General features: G+C 40.3%; 1 protein-coding gene across 1 annotated transcript in view; it reads right to left on the bottom strand.

Annotated features, from left to right (window-relative positions):
- Pde1c (phosphodiesterase 1C) overlaps positions 1-23,338 on the bottom strand; it is a 576,741-nt gene extending 553,403 nt beyond the window's left edge. The window contains exon 1 of the mRNA XM_033757620.1: positions 23,237-23,338. The gene's annotated coding sequence lies outside the window, so the exon portion shown is untranslated. The remainder of the gene's footprint in view (positions 1-23,236) is intronic.
- Between the last annotated feature and the right edge of the window lie 6 nt (positions 23,339-23,344).

The following is a 23,344-nucleotide window of genomic DNA, read 5'->3' on the forward strand; positions in this document are numbered from 1 at the left end:
CATAGCCCTCAGACTCCCAAATACGGCACACTGCACACTGCAGTTCCCGATCACCCTCATCAGGCTGTTGCTTGTATCTCACAGATGGGCAGCAGCTGCCCAGTCCTGAGGACTGATCACCTAAGGACAAATTCTGAAAGCGAATTTCTCTTCAAATCCTTCCTCCACAGGTCTTTTCTCTATGAACTTAAGGAATTATACTCTGTTGGAGCAAGACATAACAACAGCCTTGCTCTACGAGTCGGCCCTAGTTTCACTATACTCTGTTTCTTCTTGTGGATTTTTGATAACTCAAATTTAGAAAAAGTGAAGATTACCAGAAGTGGCAAATATGTAGGATAATATGAAAGATTCTATAAACACATTTTTTACTTTTCCTCTGTCAATGCCATAAAAGACAGAATATAAAGTGGTGAATCTAGGAGGCTGAGGCAGGAGGATTCAAGTTTGAGCCCAGCCTAGGCAGCCTTGTGACTTAGAGAGACTCTGTCTCAAAATTTAAAATAATAATAAAATTAATAAAAGGGATGGGGATGTAACTCAGTGCAAAAGCCCTGTACCACAGAAAGCAATAATAATAACACTGAAGCATTAGGTTTAGAACATATATAAATTATATACACTATAATTACACAAAGTAGGGATTAGAAAATGGAATTATATTGAACCAAAATTTCTGTATTATACTGAAATTAAATTAGCAATAATATTGTGTAGATTGTAATAAACAAAGATACATTTTAGGGCTAGGGATTTAGCTAAATGGCACCATACCTGCACCTCACAAGCACAAGGTCCTGAGTTCAATCTCTGGTACCAGGTAAAAAAAAAAGATGCATTTTGTAATCCCTAGAGTGATGATTCTCCACTGAAAATGACTTTCCTCCCAAGGACAACATTTTTGCTTGTCACAACTAGTAGATGTCTCTACCGATATCTACTAGAAAGAGGCCAGGATTACTGCCGAACATCCCCCTGTGCACAGGACAGCTTCCCACAATAAAGAATCACTGGACCAAAAATATCAGTAGCACAAAAGTTTTAAAAATCTTGCCCTAGAACAACCATGAATAATTCAAAAATTTCAAATATTTACAATTATTTGAAATAATTATTTCAAAAATAATTCAAATAATTAAAATGATCATTCAAAAATGTGTAGTGGAAAGTAAGATGGTAAAAACGGAACACAAATACAAAAAAGACATGAGAAATATTTTTTTTAAAACAATAAAATGACAGACACAAAACTAACCCTATTAGTAATAATATTAAATGTGAATAATTTCCACACACTAACCAAAAGGCAGAGATTCTCAGACTGCATAAAAACAGAATCTGGCCTGAAGGTTCTGGCCAGTGCACTTCAGTAGCAAAAAGAAATAAGAATACCAGATTAGAAAGGAAAAAGCAAAACTATCTTTGTTCACAAACAACATAATCTTGTGAATACAATTCAAGAACAGACTAAAAAGCTACTAGAACCACTAAACTGGTTTATTGGTTTATAGATTTCTTCTACTTCTTCTAACCTATCTGATACATTTAAAGTTCCACAGCCTGGATTGGGGATTTAGCTCAGTGGTTCCAGCACCCACCTCACAAGCACAGGGACCTGAGTTCACTCTTCAGTACCAAAATAAATAAAGTTCCAGAGACCTGAAATAACTGTGGTCTATCAATTATTTTCATTTTTAAATTAATCTATAACATGACATATGACACAAATGGATAATATTAATCCTTAATTAAATTGCTAACTATAGGCATTTTCCTAGGATAGATCAGACTCATTATTTAAAAATTCGGTTATTTCCCGAATTACTCCAGGAAACATTCATGCTTCAGCTTCTAGAAGTTCAAAATATCCACCATTTTTAGAAAGCCTAAACGTTGACTTTATATAACTTTTTTTTTTTTTTGTACTGGGGATCGAACTTGGGACCTTGAACTTACAAGTCAGGTGGCGGAATCACTGAGCTAAATTCCCAGCCCTTATATTGCAGATTTGTACAGCACATTTCCAGGATGCTTGTGTTATGAATGGCATCTTCAAATTTCCTGCCCAATATTTTGCCTGAGTTTGTTCCAACTTTCCAGCCATGTATTTTGTCTTATCCTTGTCAGGGCCAAGATCATTGACATTCACTCTACTTTACATTCTCCCTTCATCACATTTTATGAGATATTTTCCCATTGCCACAAATGTATCAACATGAATGGAAAATGTTTGAGAATGACAAAAGAAAAAAAATACAAGTTATTAACGACTCAGAAATGCAATCATACAAAGCTGACACTGTACTAGCCTGTTTGTGAAAAAAGTTAATTGGTGAGAAATCAGTGGATATAAAGTGTGACCCTCCACAAGGACCCTTGGACTTGGTGACTAAGGTGCATGGACTCCTAATTATTCAAAGGTCGGGCTAAACTCAAATGTCTCTGGTTAAATCTTTCTTCAAACAATAACAGACCTGGGGAGTATATCACAGAAGAAAATATTAAAACAACCAAAACATTGAAGTTGAAATAAAGGCATGATAGGGATCTGCAGCTATTTGAAGGGCTGCTATAAGGGAAAGGAGGTAAGTCAGTAACAATCTATTTATTCAATCAATATTTAAGTATATGGTGTTTGCCAGGAACTCTAATAGGTGCTAGTAATCAAAGATGGGGAGAAGCAATCAAGAAGGGGGAAAATACACGTAAAACAGGTGTAGACACTAGGGAAAACTGAGGCAGGAAGACCACAAGTTCAAGTCCGGCATGAGCAATTTATCGACTTAGTGAGACCGCCCTGTTACAGCAAAACAAAACAAAACAACTGAGGATGTAGCTCAGTGGGAAAGCCCTCGGTTCAATCTCCAGTACTGAAAAGAAAAGAAAAATGAGGGCATGAAAGGGGGCAGCAGGTGAGGCAAAGACAAACCAGGCCTAGGGAGGAGTGGCCTCTGGAGGGTCAGAAAAGGCTTCCTCGATGGAGTTTACACAAAGAAACAGAAGTTTACCAGAAAGGTGAGAGAGGGAAGGACCCATTGCAAGAGACAAAAGCAGAGCATGGAGTCGGGACGAGGCACGATAGGGGCGGGTGAGCAAAAACGCGTGACTCCATATCGCTAAGGTGCACAGGGAGGGTAGGCGGGAGCGGCAGACTAGGCAGTTGGGGCACGAAGGCCAGGCAGGGTGACCTTAAACTTCTGATCCACATCCCACTGGCAACTGGGGGCGCAATATTATGGTATTCATGTGAGCTAAACTAAAACCTGGGGTGAAGTTATAAATTACACAGAAAAAGATATTGGGTCAGTAAAAGGAATATTTTAATTAGCTAGGGCTAAACATAGACAAAGTCCTGCTGCAGAATGCCGACCGTCAATAGCGTGCAGATATTTTTAAAGTCATAACAAAATTTGTTACAGATGTAATAATAAATACTCTCAGCAAAACCTCAAACGAGAAAATGTTAAGCATGACTTGAATAATTGGAAAAAAATTCTCTCTCCCCTCTCTTTGTTTCTTTCCTGCTTTATTTTATGCTCCTCCAAGTTTAATTTATGGGAAAAACATATTTTCTTCTTGGGGTGGAACAATATACCTTAATTTTTAAAAAGTCAATTCTTCTTGTTAATTTAAAAACTCAATGAATCACAATAAAAACCAAGATTTTTAAAATAATGGAACTAAATAAGTTGATACTAAAGTTTATATGAGAAAGAATCCTGCGCTAGCTCCGGAAAAGATTGGCTGTGATGAAGATGGCTGACCTAGGGCCCTCGCAGGTAGCAAAGCATATTCAGCCCACATTCTAGTACTAGGGGAAATGTTGCGATGCGTGCTACTTCCACCAAAATGCATGAAAAAATAAGATACATGGATGGATGAATAGAAGGCTGACAGATGGATCAATGTGCGCAAAAGCAAATAGAGTGAAATGTTTACTGTTGAATCCAGATGGATATATGAGTATTCACTGTAGAATTCTTTCATTTTATCTGTACATTTGCTATGGTAAAATGTCAACCAAAATCTGATGCAAAGTAGAACAATGCAATAATGGTACATGAATAGGTGAGAGGCAACTATAATAAAATACAAGCAGCCATAATAGCCTAAAGCATACATGGAATTTACTACTTAAGTGGCATCACAAATCATTGGGAGCAGAGACTGAGAATGTTTTATATTTATTTATTTATTCATTTATTTTTGTTTGTACATGTTTGCAGCACATAACAATTGCACTTGTCAAGGGGAATTTGTACATGCACATAGCATATCTTAATTCTTTTTTTCCTCTTCTCTTTCCATCACTCCCTGCTGCCTCCAAATCTTGTTCCCCTTCCCATTTGCAAAAGATCCATTTCCACTTTTTTCTTCAGTTCCTTCTCTTTTAATCCCCTTTTCCTTCCTTCCCTCCTTCTTCCATCTCTCATTTCCCTTCCCATTTGAGAAGCTCTCCCTACTTCCTATTATCTATCTTTTATTTTTGATAAGCATTTGGAGAAGGACCTCATCCTTAAGAGTCCTGACCTCGTGTAGGATTGTACCCTTAGAATAAATGTATAGATGTAGAGTGACTAGAACAATAGATGCAAACACTTAGTGGGGCCCTATTTTTGTCAGATCCGGTGGGGTCCTGTATTATGTTGCCAGAACAAAATTCCATGGACTGGATGGCCTAAACAACAGAAACTTATTTTCTCACAGGTCTACAGGCTGAAAGTTGAAGATCAGGGTGTCCACACAATTGGGTTCTGGTGAGGGGGCTCACTCCCAGGCTTATAGAAAGCACCTTCTTGCTGTGTCCTCATGTGGTGGGTTATCTTTCTCTTGTCTTAAGAAGGTCACAGTGCTATCAGACTAGGACCGCTTGTGAGCTCCCTTAACCTTAATTATCTTGGAAAGTCTCTATCTCCAGATAGTCACAGTAAAACTTCTGGATTTTAGGAAAAACAATTCAGCTCATAGAAGATTCTTGTATGTACTAAATGAGATCTTCACTTCTGAAATCCTGGAATGGTCTTTGAAGTACACAGAGCCCTAAACCTGGAGATCTCATCATCTGTCTTCTGAGGTATACAGTATGCAGCATAAATGTCCCTGTATTCAACAATATTATAATTGTTGCCTCCGAACTTGTGAGGTCTCAACAGAAAGCTCTCTCTTATTCAGATTGATAGCACAGTGTCTGGTACAGAAGTGTCTGTCACATAATTTTTTAATTGTAGGAACAGACAAATAAAGAAACCCAAGTTCTAATCCTTTTTCTAAATCTAAATTTTTTCATCCGTTTTCCCCAAGTGTGTCCTACTGACACACTGTGCAAAAAAAGACTTTGTGATGAAGGCAAATGAAAACTATTTTGGCATAGAATTGGCTCTTGGAATCTAATGCACATGTCTAAAACAATGCATCTGAGACATCCAACAGTTTTTTAAAAATCAGTTTAATTTTGTGAAACCAGAAATTCCCAAATGCATTTGACCATGGAAAGCTGTCTTTTCTCATGGAGCTAGTGTCCTTCAGTGTCAGAGTTGGAAAACAGTGAACCAGAAGGCCTTCAAGTCTCTTCCCTACTCTGATGGTTTATGATCTTGTCAAAGAATGGTTCCAACTGGACTTTGAAAATACTCAAGCTAGATGACAGATATGGAGCCAAAAATGTTAAGATAATGAGATCACAAGCATACTGCTAGACGGTGCTTGTAGGGCCACATCCAGAAGATCTCCTTCCCACCCCTTAACATGGCTGCTGCTGAGCAAGCTCCTCTGTCACATATACTTGCAAAGCCAAAGTCGTCCAGATGGCCCGTGCTCGCCACACTAACTCTGAGAACCTATCTTCCCTTTGTCTAAGCGGCCCTTCAGTACACATCACCAGCTTTCTCTCCATGCTTCCAGCATACAGGAGCTTCTCCTATGCTTACTCTTTGTTAAGAATAAATTGCAACAGACCAGATCGATGGTCACAACCTTGTTCACCTCTACAGCAGTGGCTGCCAAAGTATTTTGCTTGTACATCTAAGCCAGTATAAATATTTTGATATGCACTTTCAATGCATTTATTTGCTTGTTTGTTTACATCATGGACATGTTTTACTATCCTAATATATGACCTTTAGAAAGCTTATAAAAATAGAAATGTAAACCAGATGAGAACATAAAAATAAATACAACTAAAGGTTCTAATGTTTTCTTATGGCCCCATGATAGCCCATAAGAAAGGCCTTGGCTTTCCCTTGTGTGTCTGGCCCCTCACTTTGGGGAATTCTGTGTTCAATACTTTAGCTAACTTACGACTATAAGGAAGCAGAAACCAGAAGTAGAGGTAACACCCAGTTTCCCAAGTTGAGCAGATGAGTTTCCTGTCCACTTATGAGGTAGGCAATAAGCCCATGTCCAAGAATCTGCCACACTTTACCAGAGTGCCTAAGAGTATGTGTCTTAGTTTGAACAGGAGCTGAGTTCAAATTCTGATTTTTAATCAACGTGCTGTTAGGTGATGTTGACCACATATTATTAGGTATCTTGTAATTTATTAGTTACTTACTGAGACTTGCTAAATATTTCTATACATGTTGCCTATTACTGCTATGTATATCATATAGTGTGGCTATTATTATAGATAACAAAACATAAACCCAAGGCAGTAAAATGATACATAATTTGCCTCACATTTAAACTGTCAGCTCTAAACTTCTGAATTTTAACCACCACTATATTGCCACCCGCAGTCATTGTATTCATTGAGGTCCTTCAGAGAAACAGAACCAACAGGATCCATACAGATATACAGAAAGGGACTTCTGAGGGATTGGCTCACACAGTTGTGGAGGCTGAGCAGTCCCACAGCCTGTCATATTTAAGCAGGAAAGCCGGAAAGCCAGTGGTGTGGGTCTAGTCCAAGCCCAAAGCCTACAGAATCAGAAAAGCCAAGGTCTAAGTGCAAGAAAAGAAGGATGTTCTGACTCCAGCAGAGAGAGGAAATTCACCTTTCCTCCACCTTTAGGTTCTCTTCTGCTTCTCGAAGAGTAGTAAGTGAACGCCACACACATCACTGAGGACCATCTTGTTTGTTGGGCCTATTGACTCAAATGCATAAATCATCCAGAAGTACCCTCACAGACCATTCAGAAATAATGTTTTATCAGCTCCCTGAACACCTTTCGACCCAGTCAAGCGGGACATGAAATTAACCACCACATTCACCTTCTCTGAACCTCTGTCATTTTAATTCTGAAAAGGGAATAGTACTTACATGTTAGACCATCCCATGCCTGGGTTCAGTAGTAACAATTATTATTTAATCTCCTAAGTGAGTCCCCCAAAAGATGCCAAAGGTGAGTCATCAGGATAAGAGCACACAGAAAGTTAATTACGTTGGGCCATGTCTGCCAAAAGAAGATTCTAAGAGAAGGGGGTTGCCCTAGCAAGGGCAAGAATGTATCCATAGGCCCTGCCCTGTCCCTGAAACTTTGGGGCAGGGGTGTCAGGGCTACTAGGCAGACCCTCCTGGATTTCAGGCAAAAGCCTGGGGCCATCCCACATTGACAGCTCATGGCTTTAAGATCATCAGCTACTTCTACCCAGACTCTATAGTCCTAACTCACATTTCTAAAAGCACTTCAGCTCCCCATGGAGGACAGAATTCACTGACCATTAATGCTCTATAGCAGAGCAACTAAATTAATAAAGAAACATTTCTAAAAATCCAAAATGTGGAAGAAACACACAAGCCTGCTTCCTTAAGCAGCTGTATGACCTCAAGGCATCATTTATTCCCATCTCTTTCCACCACAAACTTCCACTTCCCAAAGTTTCTAACCCCTTTGCCCTCCTCTGAGTTTTAAGATTGAGGCACTTAAGGCTTGAAGGTATCAGAAAGAAGTTAAATCATACATGTCAATGAGCACTAAAATCTTTCTTCACTTTAATTATTAAAGGAACCTGCAGTGTGGAAGCATAAAGGTTGTGACAGTCACACCTTCCTCCCCTCCAATCTGTGGAAGCGCTGGCTCAATTTACCCTTCTCCAATCACTGGACTGGCTCTGTAAATCAACTTGATTCAGTTCAGTAATCGCTTCTTATACACCTACCCTTTGGCTTGAGTGAGGAGCTCCCAAAACCCTCCTATCATGCGCTGGTTTTCTGTTTCTGTCAACAGATTCAACAGTGCAAATGGTAAGAATTCTTATTTAGTACTAGTGCCACTGTGAGGTACTAAGGGGTGGGGGCAAGGAATAACAAATGACAGAGTGTGCCCTTTTCCTCATTTTCTGTTTGTTTTGTTTTGTTTTTTTTAATTTTAAGAACAGCGAGGTAAGGCAATGTGAAATTTCACAGTAATAATTCAAGTTGCCTGTATCATCTCCAACACAAGAATCTTCACGACTATATCAAATCCTCCCTGTGCATCCATGCATACAATAGCCCAAGAACCATCTGGACTTTGAGGTCTGAGTCCTGGCTTCTCCAGTGGGAGAGGAGGGCCTGAGGCCTTGGACACATTGTTTAAGCTCACAGTGTTTCCCTTCTCTAAAGTGACTAAAATGCGAGTTCCCGTTCTGGCAACGTCCACTTCCCCATTTCCTGTAAGTTCAAGTAGTAACCTCTAGTTCATAGGACTGTCAAGGATTAAAAGACTTATAAAAACATTTTATAAGTGCCTGCCACACAGCAAGCACTGAATAAACGAGAGCTGTTTATTATGGCATGCACACTGGTGATTAATTACTTTTTCAACAGCCGTTATTATTTGTTCAGTCAGTCCCACTGATGACTTTCCATATGCTTTGAGCCTGTAGGTTCCATATGTGTATGGGGCGCTGGAAGCTTCTTGGAGCTACTTGATTCTTCTTGTCTAAGACTGAGAAATAAACACCCTCTAGTGAAAACAGTGTGGGGTGGTACAAATTGAGTGGGAAGAAGAAAAAGCCAGCATTGTGTAGGCTTGTTTTTCAGTTTTATTTGTTCCTTTGCCTCTCAGCCATGTTAAGCATTGGTGGTTTCCTGGACTTTGTTCATGGTCATCTAACAATATGCTAATTTACCCAGAGAGAAGTAATGAGAGTACAGTCCGCCTTCCCTATCCGTGGGTTCCATGTCTGTGAATTCAACCAGTAGACAATATATGGGGGAAATGAATCTGTACTGAACATGTACAGACTTTTTCTTGTCATTAATCCCTAAACAATACAGTACTGAACTATATAGCACTGAACTATTTATATAGCTATAAGTATTTATTTATATTGCATCAGGTAGCATAAGTAATCTAGAGAGAATGTAAAGTATGCAAATACTACACCTTTTTATATAAGGGATTTCAGCATCCACACATTTTGGTACCTAAGGAAGTTCCTAAATCAACCCCTGAGAATACCGAGGGATGATTCTGTGTGTCATTGTGAAAAGAACTTGACAGTCTTCTTAAAAATCACACTACATGCATTTCTATGTATCCTGCTTTTCTCATTTAAAATATCTCAACTAAGGATAGCTTGGTTTTCAGGGGGTTGTCATGAAGCATCACTTCATCTGTGGAACGCTGTAGGCATGGGTGGAAGATCTATCTCTCCAGCAAGCGTTTTCATCTCCTTTGCCTGGGGCCCAGGGCACAACGAAGCCAAGCCCCCTTCCTGGTGGACTGTGCTCTAGATCACATATGGGTAGCATAAATCAAAACCAGCCTGGCAGAACTGCGGAGATGAATTCCTAAAAGAGACTTTCATTTCCTCTCCAAACACTAAGCTAAAAAGACAGTTAATTTGTTATTTGTTTGTTTCTGTAGCTGGTAAGCAAACTTTCTTTTAGCTCATTATTTGTGAAGGTCTCAGCTCCATATGAGCTTTCAACTCCAACTCCCGGTTAACTGAGGGCCGGAGCCTTGTCTCTTGTCCTCCGTAGTAGGTAAAACCTGGTTACTGAAGCCAGCAGCACTCCCTCACTTCTTTGGTTTCCAAGAGGTTCCCTGAATTTCCAGCAAGCTCAGCTGCGCATGTAGAAGGATATCTGTTATGCTTTATTAATCATTCTAGGAACTTATAAGAAGACATTATGCAGAATATCTATTCCACTATAAAGAGCTGATGGAAGTCAGATGCCTATTAGGATAGCTGTCCATTAGATAACACAGCCATCCTTCAAGCATTAGAGCAATAAGCTGCCACGTCATGTAGCTCAATATGCTTTTCACAAAGTGCCTTTCATTTCCTTCACAATCTGTGGTGACCCCTGGATCTTCATGGTATAGAAAAGGAACAGATGCCCAGAGCACCGTCAGGATCCTTTTTAGTACACATGCTGCTGAAGCGAGCACAATCAGGATCCTTTTATAAATCCCTCCCCCACATTTCTTAAGCTCCTACAATGAGCCAAACCAAGCGTCAGGCACCGTCATCTAAAAAATAAAGAAAAATAAATTTCCTCCTAGCATTAGAAGAGTAAGTAAATTCTTCTAATCCAATATACCTAGGTACTGTCCACAGAGTGAAGAATAAGAAGGAGACACTATTTTTCCCAGATGCCATTGATGACCTGTATATCTTGTATATGAAGGAGAGAGAAATGTTATTCAAAACTGGCTGCAGACTTCTTCTTGCTCAGCATAACATATTGATATTTACAAACCCCTTCACAATGCAAAAACTGGAATCCAGAAAACCCAATGGCATAAAATGCCATTAAAGTTGCATTATTACAAGGTTAATGAAAAGCAATATTTTTCAGAAAGGGTTCCATTTACTGTAGAATGTGTATGCATATAGGACGATGGGGGCTGAACCTTAAGCCAACTGGTTTTTCTTGGCCTTGACAAGGAGAAATACACTCTTGGATCAAAACACTGTGTGGGATGGGTGTAACCTGGCTGGGACTTAAGATTGCCAATACAAACATCTTAAATGAAATACTAACCAATAAAATGTAGCAGCATATTAAAATAATAATGGCATATACACACGTAGTTTTATTCTAGGAAGGCAGAGATGGTTCCATGTTAGGGGATCCATTCATATTTATTGATCTGAGAAGAAAAGCAATACTGATTCCCTAGTGAAAGAAAGAGCATTCAACAAACTCCAACCTCTAGTCTTGATTGTTTTTCTAAATTCAAACAAAATATGGCTGGGAATGTAGCTCAGTGATAAAACATTTGCCTAGCATGTGTGAAGCCCTGGGTTCAATACCCAGCACCGAAAAACAACAACATCAACAGCAACAAAAAACAAAGTGCTGTAACACAAATAACTTAAACACAGAGGAAAATGACACAAAATTGGCTTTAGTGAAGACAACACTAGTGATAAAAATGCATATAAAAAGATTCAATAAAATTGTTTTATCGAGTGTAACAATGGAAAAGTATTCTAAATTAATATATTTTATTCAACTTGAGATTTTTAAACAGGCAGAACAAAAGTAATAAATATTGAAAGTACATGTGCAATTTTGTTTCTAATCCCATCAAATTTTGTATAATCAAGTGAACCATTTAAAAAAATGTATTTTTGAGGAATCTCCTCCAAGGGAAAAAAATACGACTTGCTCTATGTGGGGTCATTTTATCGGGAGACAGCTTTAAAAGCAGCATGGGGTGAAGGTAAGGGGTAGGGTTCCTTCTTTACCTACCCTCACCCCTTTCCCTAAGGAGCCAGAATCCCAGGATTGAGGGACATAAAGCAGAAAGGTTGGAGAAGGGCTGGGGAACAAAGCACCGCCTTCTTTCCTTCTCCCTGCGGAGTCCACAATTAGTATGGCCGTGGAACAAGTGACAGCATGGAAAAAGCAAGAACTCTTACTGACCTGTAGCTTAGACATCTGCAAGGCCAGGTGGTGAGTAAAAATTCCTGTGTTTTAGGCTAGAGACGAGGGCAGCGCCCAAGACCCTGAGTGCCAGGTGCCAGGGTTGAAAGCAACTGTGCCCTGGCACAGGCCACTATGTGCCCTAAGTGCACATGACCTCCAGCCTAGGAGTTGGCCAGAGGTGCAGGGATGCCCATGCAGCTCGGCCGTGATAAGTGAACAGGGACCTGGAGGAACACATGACCATGATGTTTCTCCGATCTAAGGTAGTGGGTCCTCCGAGAACTCCCTTCACTGACTCCCTGAGAGGTACCATTTGCTTGGGATGACCTAGACATTGATATTTAGGAGAAGGCTGAGAGTCTCTGGACACTCCCTGCCCTGAGTGTGTGGCCTGGAAGGAAGAAAGATGTCCCGTTCCTCCAGGAAACTCAAACTATAACCCTGGAGAGATTTCGCCAAGGTGCCACATCACGCGGTAGAAGCTACCCCTTTTGCATGGGGGTTTGATGTGGACATTTGTACTACTTAACAGTGCACCCAATTTCATCAGCGAGCCTCAGCCTTTGCTGCCCACACCTCCCTAACCCTCACCAGCCCACCTTCTCTTTGCAGTGTCAAGGGAAGCCAGATATGGGGTCACAGGTGTGCAGCAAATGCTGTCAGGAATTGGGGCAGTCAAGAAATATGGGAGGCTCTAGCTTGAGCTACGGGCTTGCGCACATTTTCTTTTTGGAAAAATCAAGTGTTGGCAGGGTTAAGTCAAAACATTATACACGCAACACACACCTTTCTACATCAGAACATCTGTCTACTGGAGGAGGAGGAGCCAAGAAGGAAGAGCATGCAGGGTGACCCAGGCACAGCCTGGAGCGACTTCCAGCCATGGTGAGTCAGAGGCCCAGAGAATGACGGCAGAGGAGAAGGAGAATGAGGATGCAGCTGCCTTCCCCAGGTTGCAATATCCAGGCTGTGTGCTCAGAAAGCCCAGAGCTCAGGGACATCAGGAGCAACGTGTGACCCTCCTCTGAGCCTTTCACTGTTCCAGCGCGTCACAAAGTATGTACAGTCTGCCAAGTTCCCAACCGGCAACACCAGTTCTGTGGCACCAGCACAAACCAAGAAGGCGCAGAGGCACCAGCAAAGCTGGGGCATGGCAGGAGCAGGTGCAAAGTCAGAATCCTAGTTCTAATTAAGAGGGCTTTTAGGAAGTGATGTGTTTTTTTCACCCTTAAATCATGCATTAAACTCTTAAGCCCCCCAACAATTTTACAAATGAAAACTCCTACTTCATAAATGAAAAATCTGCCTCTCGGAGAGTTGAAGTAACTCACTCAAGACTACCCAGATTCTAACATCATCTGTTTTGCTCCAGTGTCTCCCCTGGTAACTAGTAAGCAGCATTAATTCCTAGAGAAAATTTTTATTTTTTAAAAATTATAATTCCAAGGCTGGGGATGTAGCTCAGTGGCAGAGCACTTGCCTAGCATGCATGAGGTCCTGGTTTCAACGCCCCAGTACTGTGAAACACAAACAAACAAACAGAAACAATAAACTGTACTCTCAACTAGATGAAAACAATATTATACACATGAAAATTGGTGTACACATATGCCAATATAATCACTGTATAAGGAGATGATATTGTATGAGCTTTTTTCCTTTATTTTAATTTGAGAATTGGACGTATTGAGGATTGAACTCAGGGACTTTGCACTGAGCTACACAGGGTCTCACAAGGTTGATAAATTCCCCAGGTTGGGCTTGAATTTTGTGATCCTCCTGCCTCAGCCTACAAGAGTGCTAGAATTATGAGAATATGCTATCATGCCCTGCTTCTCACATTTTTCTTGCTATTGCAATTATTTTATTTTAACCTAAGCCAAACAAGAATAATCTGCTCAACACTGTAACTTGAATGCTATATATTGTCCATGAATTTATTTACTAATTTTATTTAGACCATATTAAAATGACAAAGATAATAAAATCTACTTCTGGAACGTCCATAGCACTATTTTCTTCTTCAGATTTCTTTCCATGGCAGCTGTAAGCCAAATTCTGCCATCAGTCTCAAGCTTTGATATCTCAGTCAGTTCAGCACAGTGCTTAAGACCTGAGTTCAAATTTTACCCACCACTCACTGGATGTGTGACCTCACTTGATTCTCCAAGCCTCAGTGTCCTCCTCTATAAAAAGGAGATAGCAAAAAGGAGAAGAAGAGTACAATACTCACCTCATAATGCAGCTCTGGTACATAAAAGACATAAAGAATTCTGAGAGCAGTGCTGGTCATACAGTAAGTGCTCAATAAATTGTTAATGCCTACAAGACTTACTAGAATAGCAGCTTTGTTGTGGGGGAGATGCCCTCAGATTAGCAACAGTTTTTGTCTCCTGGACTGGAAAAAGATGACAAACTGTACGGTGTCCTTGTCCAGAAAATAAAGTCACAAACAACAGACAGGGTTTGAGAACCAGTTTCTGAATAGCTCTGCCATGGAATCATCACAGTATAAAAATGAAGACCATATAACTCTTGAGCATTTGGGGTACAAGCCAAACCCACTGTGCTACCAAAAAAATAGAACAAATAGACTATGTGTGGACTTGTCTAATGGTTCCTTGTAACCTTTGGGTCTTCACTTCCCGGAAATCTGTTAGGAAGCTGTGACATCAGTAAGGACGCCTAACACTGACTGGTGGAGAAAAGTGGCAACATGATGGAACCCTCCTGAAATCTTTAAGCTGGGAGAACAAAGTATTAGAGAGAAAAGTTTAGAGGAAAGAGTGTTCCTGAATTTTGACTTCTAATTTAGTTTTCTGGGGTTCAGAAAACAATTCCCCAATTCAGCACTCTGGTATGCCAAATATTTTAAAGACCCTCGAAGGGCAGAAGATTCTAGAAAAGGCATTTGATATCCCCTTATCTGTACAAAGATCTGACCCACCTAAGAAACAATTACCTTTGGCCCTTTCCCTGAGTTTTCATGAAATAAACTCTTACCTGTGGGAAGGAAGATTAAGGAATATAACCATATCTAGCCAGACTTAGTCAAAGGGGATCATCCAGCTTCTAAGCCCATTCAATTCCCCCAAAGAATCATTTACTATTGTCTGCATATTAGGTCTATTCACTCACCTAGAATCACTTACTACCCCTTAAAATCGTTATATTCCCTGTTACTCTCCTCCCTATTAAGAGGGATATAGAAGCATCTGGACCTCACTGGGTTATTGAGTAATCACTCTCCTGTGATTGCTCCCTACACATATTAACTAAATTAATGTAACTTTTTCTTCTGCCCCTATGTCCTTTGCCAGTTCTTCCCAGCAAACTTCCAGAGAGTGGAGGGCTTTTCCTTCCACCGTATACATTCGTACGGAGTTCAAACTAACAATTATCTAGTATCTGCCAGAATATTTGGTAAGACGGACTTTGCTAAGGACAACATTCAAAAAATAACGAAAACAGAGAAAGTGTAAGAGAGATAAAGGGAGCAAACGAGCGCCCCCTGCAGGCAAGGTCTTGGGGGATTAATTTCCGCTCTCTTAGAAGATCCTTGGGATATAGAACAGGCACTTCATTAGCAGCTCCATTCAGATCCAGTCATCTGAAGAGACACCTACAATTCTGTACCTTCCTGGTGGTTCATGGAAGGCAGAGAGGCACCTGCCATTTCCAGACCCTCTGCCAGTGCAGCTGGGACAAGGATACTCCCGACCCTCCTATACAGCCCTTCCTTCTGGAAACAGCAATACTTAGTTACTTGGCCACCTTCTTCTTTTGCTAAGGAGGAGAAACCCAAGCCTTCACTGCTTACATAGATGCCACAGCATGCTTATTGCCTCCTTGGAGCATGTGTTCTGCTAGAACAGCCAACATACAGCCCAGTGCAAAGCTGGATCTGGAGGACTGGAGGTCAGAGATGCAGGTTTTAATCCTGATTCATACATATCAGCTGTGTGACCTCATCAAGTCCAGTCATTACTCTGAATATCAGGTTTCTTCATTTGTAAAATGAAATCAGCATCATCTCAAGTTTGTGGGCAGAGTCAAGTGAGGTTGTAATTGTTCAAATAATGTGAAAAAAATCATTGTTTTAAAAAACACTTGACACATTAAAATAAAGGGGTTAAAGAAGATTTTTTTTTTTTTGTACCAGCGTTCAAACTTGGGTCCTAGTGTTTGCAAGGCAGGCAGCATAAAGATGATTTCTTGAAAATTTCTTTTATTTACATTTAAGAAGCTGGAAGTGGAGGTGACACCAGAGAAGGGCTGGTTTGAATTGAGACTCTTTGCTCATTAGTTCTATCTGCTGCCAGGGTGGGAATCCATTTTCCTGACCTCAGCCACTCCGTGAAAATCAAATCCATGTCTGATGTGTACATGTTGCTTCAAAACTCTTGATCATCCATAAGCTCATGTGACCCCAGTCATTGTGTCCACGAGCAAGTCACCAGACTCTAAAAGGATGTTGTGAACATCTCAGGGCTGGGGAAGAGGAGGGGACTCAAAGTTAAATGAATAAGATTCCCTTAGAAGGTATCTTGGCCTGATTGTTAAGAGATTTTGATTCATTAGATCTGGAGGGAGCCGAAGAGGATGGATTTTTAACAAGAACCACAAGTAATTCTGAGGCAGGTGATTTTCTAATTGCACTTTGGAGTAAAACCATGTAATTTAGTTTGCCCCCGGGGGCTACCAGGGATCAAACTCAGGACCTTGAAGCTTGCCAGGCAGGCACATGGTCACTAAGCTACATCCTAAACCATGTAATTTAATAAACTAGAGTCCACCTTGAACTAGTCAAGGTGGACTTCTATTTATCATTTCTCCAACCCCAATTTCAAGTTTGAATCCCAGATTTGTAACTTAGAAGCTCTGGGATTCCAGGAAGTAACTTTACCTTTATGATGAGCCTGTTTGTTTGTTTCCTCAGGTATAAAATGAGGAAAAGCAACTCTAAGTCACTACTGATCACAATATTTAGTGTTCCCTTCCCCTCTCTGAATACAAAGAAGACTACATTTCCAGCCCATGTGCCTGGCTGGGACCACGTATAAAGAGAACCAGTTAGCATTTGAGGCAGGATTAAATCTCAAAGTCCTCTACTAACAGGACTGGACCAGAAACCTCTGAATAGGGTGCCACTGAGGGGGAGGGGGATAGATGACCACATGCACCAGATTCTCACACCCCAACTGAAGCACTTTACAAGACTTTTGACTAATTGCTCATAGTATTTCTAAAGCCCTTTGTTAAAATAATATAGTCAGAGTTTTGGAGGAATAGTGGAAGAATATAGGAATGTGCTTCTTATTGAGTATTTCTAATGAGTGTTGATATACATTACTGGCCCCTAAAAGGCAGATACACACACACACACACACACACACACACACAAAATCACCTTTTAGCTTGAACAATCTGAGTAAATTACAGACACTGTACCACTCAGGATGACATAAATATGTGGAAACCGTGTCCTCACCTCAAAGAAGGTGAACATCACAAGAACAGTGGTATTTGCTTCTTCTCCTCCAGTTGTGATCTCTCTCTGACCTCACTCCCTTTCACTTCCCCCATTGCCCAGGTTCTACTGTTTAACTTCCACTGAAGAACCACCATGGCATTATGGGAAGAGAATGGGACTAGATGGATAGATTTGTGTCCTACCTTGGTTAGTCCATTGGTGGTGGGATTCCAGATGCAGGTGGGACTTGCCTGTTCAGCTGCTTGGTTTATTTATTGTAAAATCCCCAAGGTTTACTAATCATGCTCCCCAGCATGTGCTAAGCGCCTGTATAAATTATGTCCTTTGGGCTAAAGGGGAAAGGGAATAATGGACAAGAAAAAATATGAGAAAAGGAAAACATGGAAACAAAGTCTTTGTAAACAGGGGAGGGGGGTAAAGGTAGGGCAGGGATATGGGGAAAAAATGATGAACCAAGATCTGTCACGTAAAGGTACAAGATCCCAATGATGAATGTAACTGTACTGTATACTTAAAAAGTACCAATAAACTCAGTAAAAGAGAAAAAATATTATGTCCTTTGAACTCAGCAGCATTTCGATTTCTCAGATAAGAAAATGGGCTCAGGGAAGTTGGTTTACACAGCCGGGAAGTGTCTGAACCTTCAAGATTACAGAGCCTCTTTTTTCTGACACCACACTGGCTGAAAGAATGAATAGTGGGACACCTGAAAATCTAACTAATTGCAAGAGGTCTGCGATGGAGCTTGTCATCAATAATAAATTAAAGCTTCCTTAAATCCCCTTTCTTTATGAAAGAGGAACAATGAGGCCATCTGTCCCATCTGCCATAGAAAACTGTCCTGAAGATCAGATGACAGAGGATCCACAGGGTCTTCCTGAGCTGTGTGCAGTGGAAGCGTTCCTTCCCCGAGTCTTCCGCCCAACAGCAGCAAATTCACCACAAATGGCTCAGGGGAGAAGCTCACCTATGCTGCCCTAAGCTGAGGCTGCCTTGTTAAGTAATTACTCCGGCCAGTCCAGGAGAGAAAATCAAAGGAAAATGGTACCGAGACTCCTCAGCCATGATAGGACTCTGAGACCCCCAACTTGTCTCCCTAGGAGGAGAGCAGTTCCTGGAGGTAGTGCCACATCCACGGGCCCATCTCACGTCTGTTCTCATCAGTGCTGCCTGTCACTAACTGAAGCCTTAGAAGGCTGCTCGAGTTGTCTGTTTCAATTAAATCAGAACGGGACCCTCATTAGGAGACGCTGTGAGTGTTGAGAATTCAGTCGTTGGCAGTGTCGCCACCTCACCCATCCACCCACGGATCTTTAAAATGACAAGAGTTTTGTTTTATTTTCACATTACTCAGTCCTTTTAATTCAGCTAACAGTTACCCAAAAAATTTAATCCCAAGCTAAAAGTGTCACTAGCGAAGGATCATAATTATACTGACATTTTAGAAATTGGCAAGAGAGTGGTTGCTAAGGGGCTGGGGAGGTGAAAGACAAAGACTGGTAAGAGAAAGCTATCTGAATCTAGAGTCTGTCCTCCACAGCATCTGCCCAAATCGGAACTCAAGATAACCAACACCGCACAGTCGATTTCTATTGATCCTGCTGGGTGACTTCAATGATGGGACCCTAGTTTTCAGACATCTGGGGATTTTTCAGAAATACAGATTCTTAGATTGCTTGTTTGACTTACTGTTCAGGAAGTTGGGAGGAGCTCAGGTCATGTGTTTTAGTAAGCCTCCAAGCGACTGCAGCACATACTTTATTAGTCACAGAATCACTTGGGAAAGTTGGTTAAAGTGCTAAGACCACAGTGTCTGAAAGAATCAATAGTGGGGCACCTGAAAATCTAATTGCAAGTGATCTGGGATGAAGTTTGTCATCAATAATAAATTAAAATAGGGCTGAGGATTTAGCTCAGTGGTTCTACCACTTGCCTTTCAAGCACAAGGTCCCAAGTGCAATCCCCAATAACAAATAATAACAATAATAATAATAATAATAATAAATTGAAATATAAAAATAAATCAATTAAAGTGCTTGTTCCAGAACCACCAGCCTGGGCTTCCAGAATTACCTCTCTAGGTGGTTCTAACAAGCATCAGTGTTCAGAAACCAGAAATTTTAAAATCTGAGAGGGCACTGTTAATAGCAAATAGTGGTAACTTCATCGGAAATCAAAAACGTTCAATGGAAACCAATAAGCAGATAGAAATTTTAAGACAGTGTTTTGTGATTGTCATTTAAAAAATACTGGTTCACCTGAAAATCAGTGCTTATGGGACTCACCTTTTCTAAATGTTAAATCACAGGCCTGTAATCTCAGCACTCTGGGAGGCTGAGGCAGGAAGACTGAAAGTCTGAGCCCTCCCTGGGCAACCTAGTGATTTAGTGAGACTCTGTCTCAAAATTTAAAAACGTTTTTTTAAAGGGCCAATGCATAAGCTCAATGCAAAATCCCTGGGTTCCATCCCCAGTACTGCAAAAGAGGAAAACAAAACCAAAACAAGACTAAAAAAGAAAGATATAGCTAAAAACTAAAAGAGCCCCCAGATTATTAACCAAAAAAGTCACTTAATAATGTCAAAATCCATTCCCATCTAGAAGAGTTTTTAACAAAAGATAGAAATGTCTGATAATCAACTACAGATTTTTAAGAAAGAGATGGCTACCTATGGATGTTTTCTTATCTATTTTGTATTTTTGTTTATTCTGAGATATCTTTTTTTTTTTCTTGGTACCAGGGATCGAACTCAGGACCTTGTGCTTGTGAGGCAGGCAGCGGTACCAACTGCACTAAATGCCTGGCCCTTCTGAGGTATCTTTTCATTGAAAGTGGGTTGAGTTCCCTCCTTTCCACCAGTGAGCAGGACCCCAAAGGTCTGAAAGCAAATGGACAAAGATACAAAATGCCCATGTTTAATATATGTTAGGTCCCCACTCAGACGTTGTGATTTTATCCAAGCAGCATACAGAAGTAATTGAGAACACAGAGCTCCAAAGCCAAACTAACTGGGTTTAAATCCTTGGTCTGTCATTTGCCGACTGTGTAACTAGTTAATTACCTCTCTATGCCTCAATGTCTTCATCTGTAAAATGATTATAAATACATCCATGTCACAACCTCATAAGAAAGTATCTAGCACACAATTTTGTGTGTGTTCAGTTTGGATATAAAATACAAGGTTTAGCAAACCTAGCTAATGTGCTAAGATTCTTAAGTTCTGTACTACTCTATTTAATATCACAAATTTCTAAGCAAATTTAATCTAGTCCAGCAAAATGGCATCTTACTTCACAGATACAATTCACCTCAATTTTACAAATGACAAAAGTGCATTTTGTCTATAATTACACTTCTGTAGTATCTAAACCCACCACACTTCAAACTGTAAGCTCAGATACTACTTTTTAAAAGAGCAAAATATAGAAATCTAATAATTTTGTATAAGTACTGTAGTTGATATAAAACCTAGACTGCAAATTTAATTGAAAATACTCTTTATTAAATAAAAAGGAAAGGAATAGTAAAAAAATAATGTTTGTTCAATCAAAGGTTAAAGTTAAAAGTATATACGGGCCGGGGATTTAGCGCAGTGGTTTCACCGCCTGCCTTGCAAGTGCAATGGCCCATGTTCAATTCCTGGTACAAAAAACAAAAAGGATATATAAGGTATGTTCATTGAATCCAGAACATAAATTAATTCAATGCAAATTTCTAAAAATTGATTTTATGACATTATACACATGTGCACTAACCAAATCTTCTGCCCATATCAACAAAAGCATAAGAAGAAAAACTAGGTAATATCCATTATGGATTCATGTTTGTTTCAACTGATACCACACACACACACACACACACACACACACACACACAGTTATTGAAAATTTCCACAAAGTAACCCCAATTTTATTGTATATAACTATGCAGATCATAATACATTTGCATAAAACTAAATATGCATCTATACATTAGAAAAGAGTAAGCCCCTAGATACTTTAATAATGCTTTACGCTGTTCAATATTTATACTTTGCCAACCATGTCTACCTCCATAACTTCCTTTAAACTTATGACAGAGGAGATGGTGCCATTATATTTGTATTTGGTTTTTGGTTTTTGTGTTTTTTTGTACCAGGGATCAAACTGAGGACCTTACACTTGCGAGGCAGGCGGTGGAACCACTGAGCTAAATTCCCGGCCCTATTTGTATTTGTTTTGAAAGAGAAGACTGTACAAGTTTAGCGAATATAAGTAGCCTTCCCCGGGAGGCTGTGGCACTCAAGTATCCTGATTCCTATTCTGGTTCTCTACCCATAAATATTACAAAAGTATATTGTCTGATGGCAAAAAAAAAAAACAATCCATGAAAATATATTTTACAATGATTAAGTCCTCCCTTGTCAGGGCCATCTGTATGTAATGTCTTTTAATTAACCTAAAGGAGAAACTTACCATTTTTTTTTTATTTTATTGAGTTTATTGGTACATTTTAGGGATACAGTACAGTTACATTCATTGTTGGGATCATGTAGCTTTACATGGCAAGTCTTGATTCTCATTTTTTCCCCTTACCTCTGCCCTCCCTTCACCCCCTCCTCCCCTCCCCATCTACAAACACTTTATTTTCATCTTTTCATTCTCTCACATTTTTTTCTTTTCCCTTTTTGTTCTTCCCCTACGTATCACACCTTCCCTACACCTTTAGCTCCTTTCTTCAAATTTCTAAATGTCAGTAATCTTATTAGAATCTTATGCATTGTTGCAGATTATTCACACCAGGGAAACTATTTGGTATTTACACGTGTGACTTATTTATTTCACTTAGGAGCATATCTTCAAAATTCTCAAGGAAATAATCACACATGTGTCTTCAAAGTGTTATCAAATCTCCCTCTTCACTAACTCATGTTTTTGCTCTTAAGGGGAATAATACTGCACACTTAGTCAACCGAATCCTTTAAAACTCAGCAGACAATCCTAGGGAGCACCACCCAGTCTTGTTTGGGATGAAGTGGGGATTCGTGTATGAGACCAAAAACCCAGCAGATGTATTTAGCAACATTTTGCAATCTGTTAATTACAAAAAAAATAGTACTAAAGCATTTTGCACAAAATAAGACTACACCTGATCAAACAGAACTTCTGAATACCTTAAACTAAAAATGTTAGAGTAGATTTCATTATTCCCTTAGCCAGTCTGGTTCAAGCATAACACTGAACATTTGCATAGCATGCTACAGTTTACAAAGTACTTTTACATGTACAATGTCTGTGCATATTCTTGAGCCACCTGGTAAGGTAAGTATTATCACCATTCTTGTGTCACCAGTGAAATAACTGAAGCACAGAAAAGTGTCTGGCCCAAGATCACAATGAAAGCTGCAGGTGGCGATTCAGATTCACCTCTGATCCCAAATCTTGCGTGGCTTTTTATTTCTTCCACATTGCCTACCCTAAAACACGCATGAAGACACACACGCGCGCACACACATACACACTTTCCAGAACACATGTCAGATCCCCTCAGAAGATACTGATCCAAACGCTGGTTTCTTTCTTCACACATGAAGCTAAGACATGGACCCACAGGAATCCTTTTTCCTAATTCCCCCAGAGGAGACCGGAAGGAAGGCTTCATGTCAGTGTCCATCCCGGCCAAGAAAGACTTCTCCCCACGGTGCTGGCGCAGGTACAAAGACAGGGAAAGGAGTCCTTAGGTTGTAAGTTGTAAGTTATGTTTAAAACTCTATGAAAAAACGGTCCGAAACAACCCCTACTGAACCAGAAATAAATCAAACTGTAAAAGAAGTTATGAGCAAGAGAAAAAGAAAAGCGAAATCCTGTTGGGAGACAGAGCCTTCTCTTCTCCCCAAAGATAAGCCCCCCAAAAGGTGCTCAGGAGAGAGCTCCAAGCGAGATGAGGAATCCACTCACCCTCGGGGCTGCAGCTTCGGGGCAAGTAGGGCTGGGACTTGGGCTCCGCCCGCGCCAGCACCAGGGACGTCTCCGCGCTCTCCAGCTTCGGGCTCGCGGCCGGGCTCG

The sequence above is a fragment of the Fukomys damarensis genome, unplaced genomic scaffold (genome assembly GCF_012274545.1).
Source record: "Fukomys damarensis isolate Sample0158 unplaced genomic scaffold, DMR_v1.0_HiC HiC_scaffold_4, whole genome shotgun sequence".
Classification (NCBI taxonomy): Eukaryota; Metazoa; Chordata; class Mammalia; order Rodentia; family Bathyergidae; genus Fukomys; species Fukomys damarensis.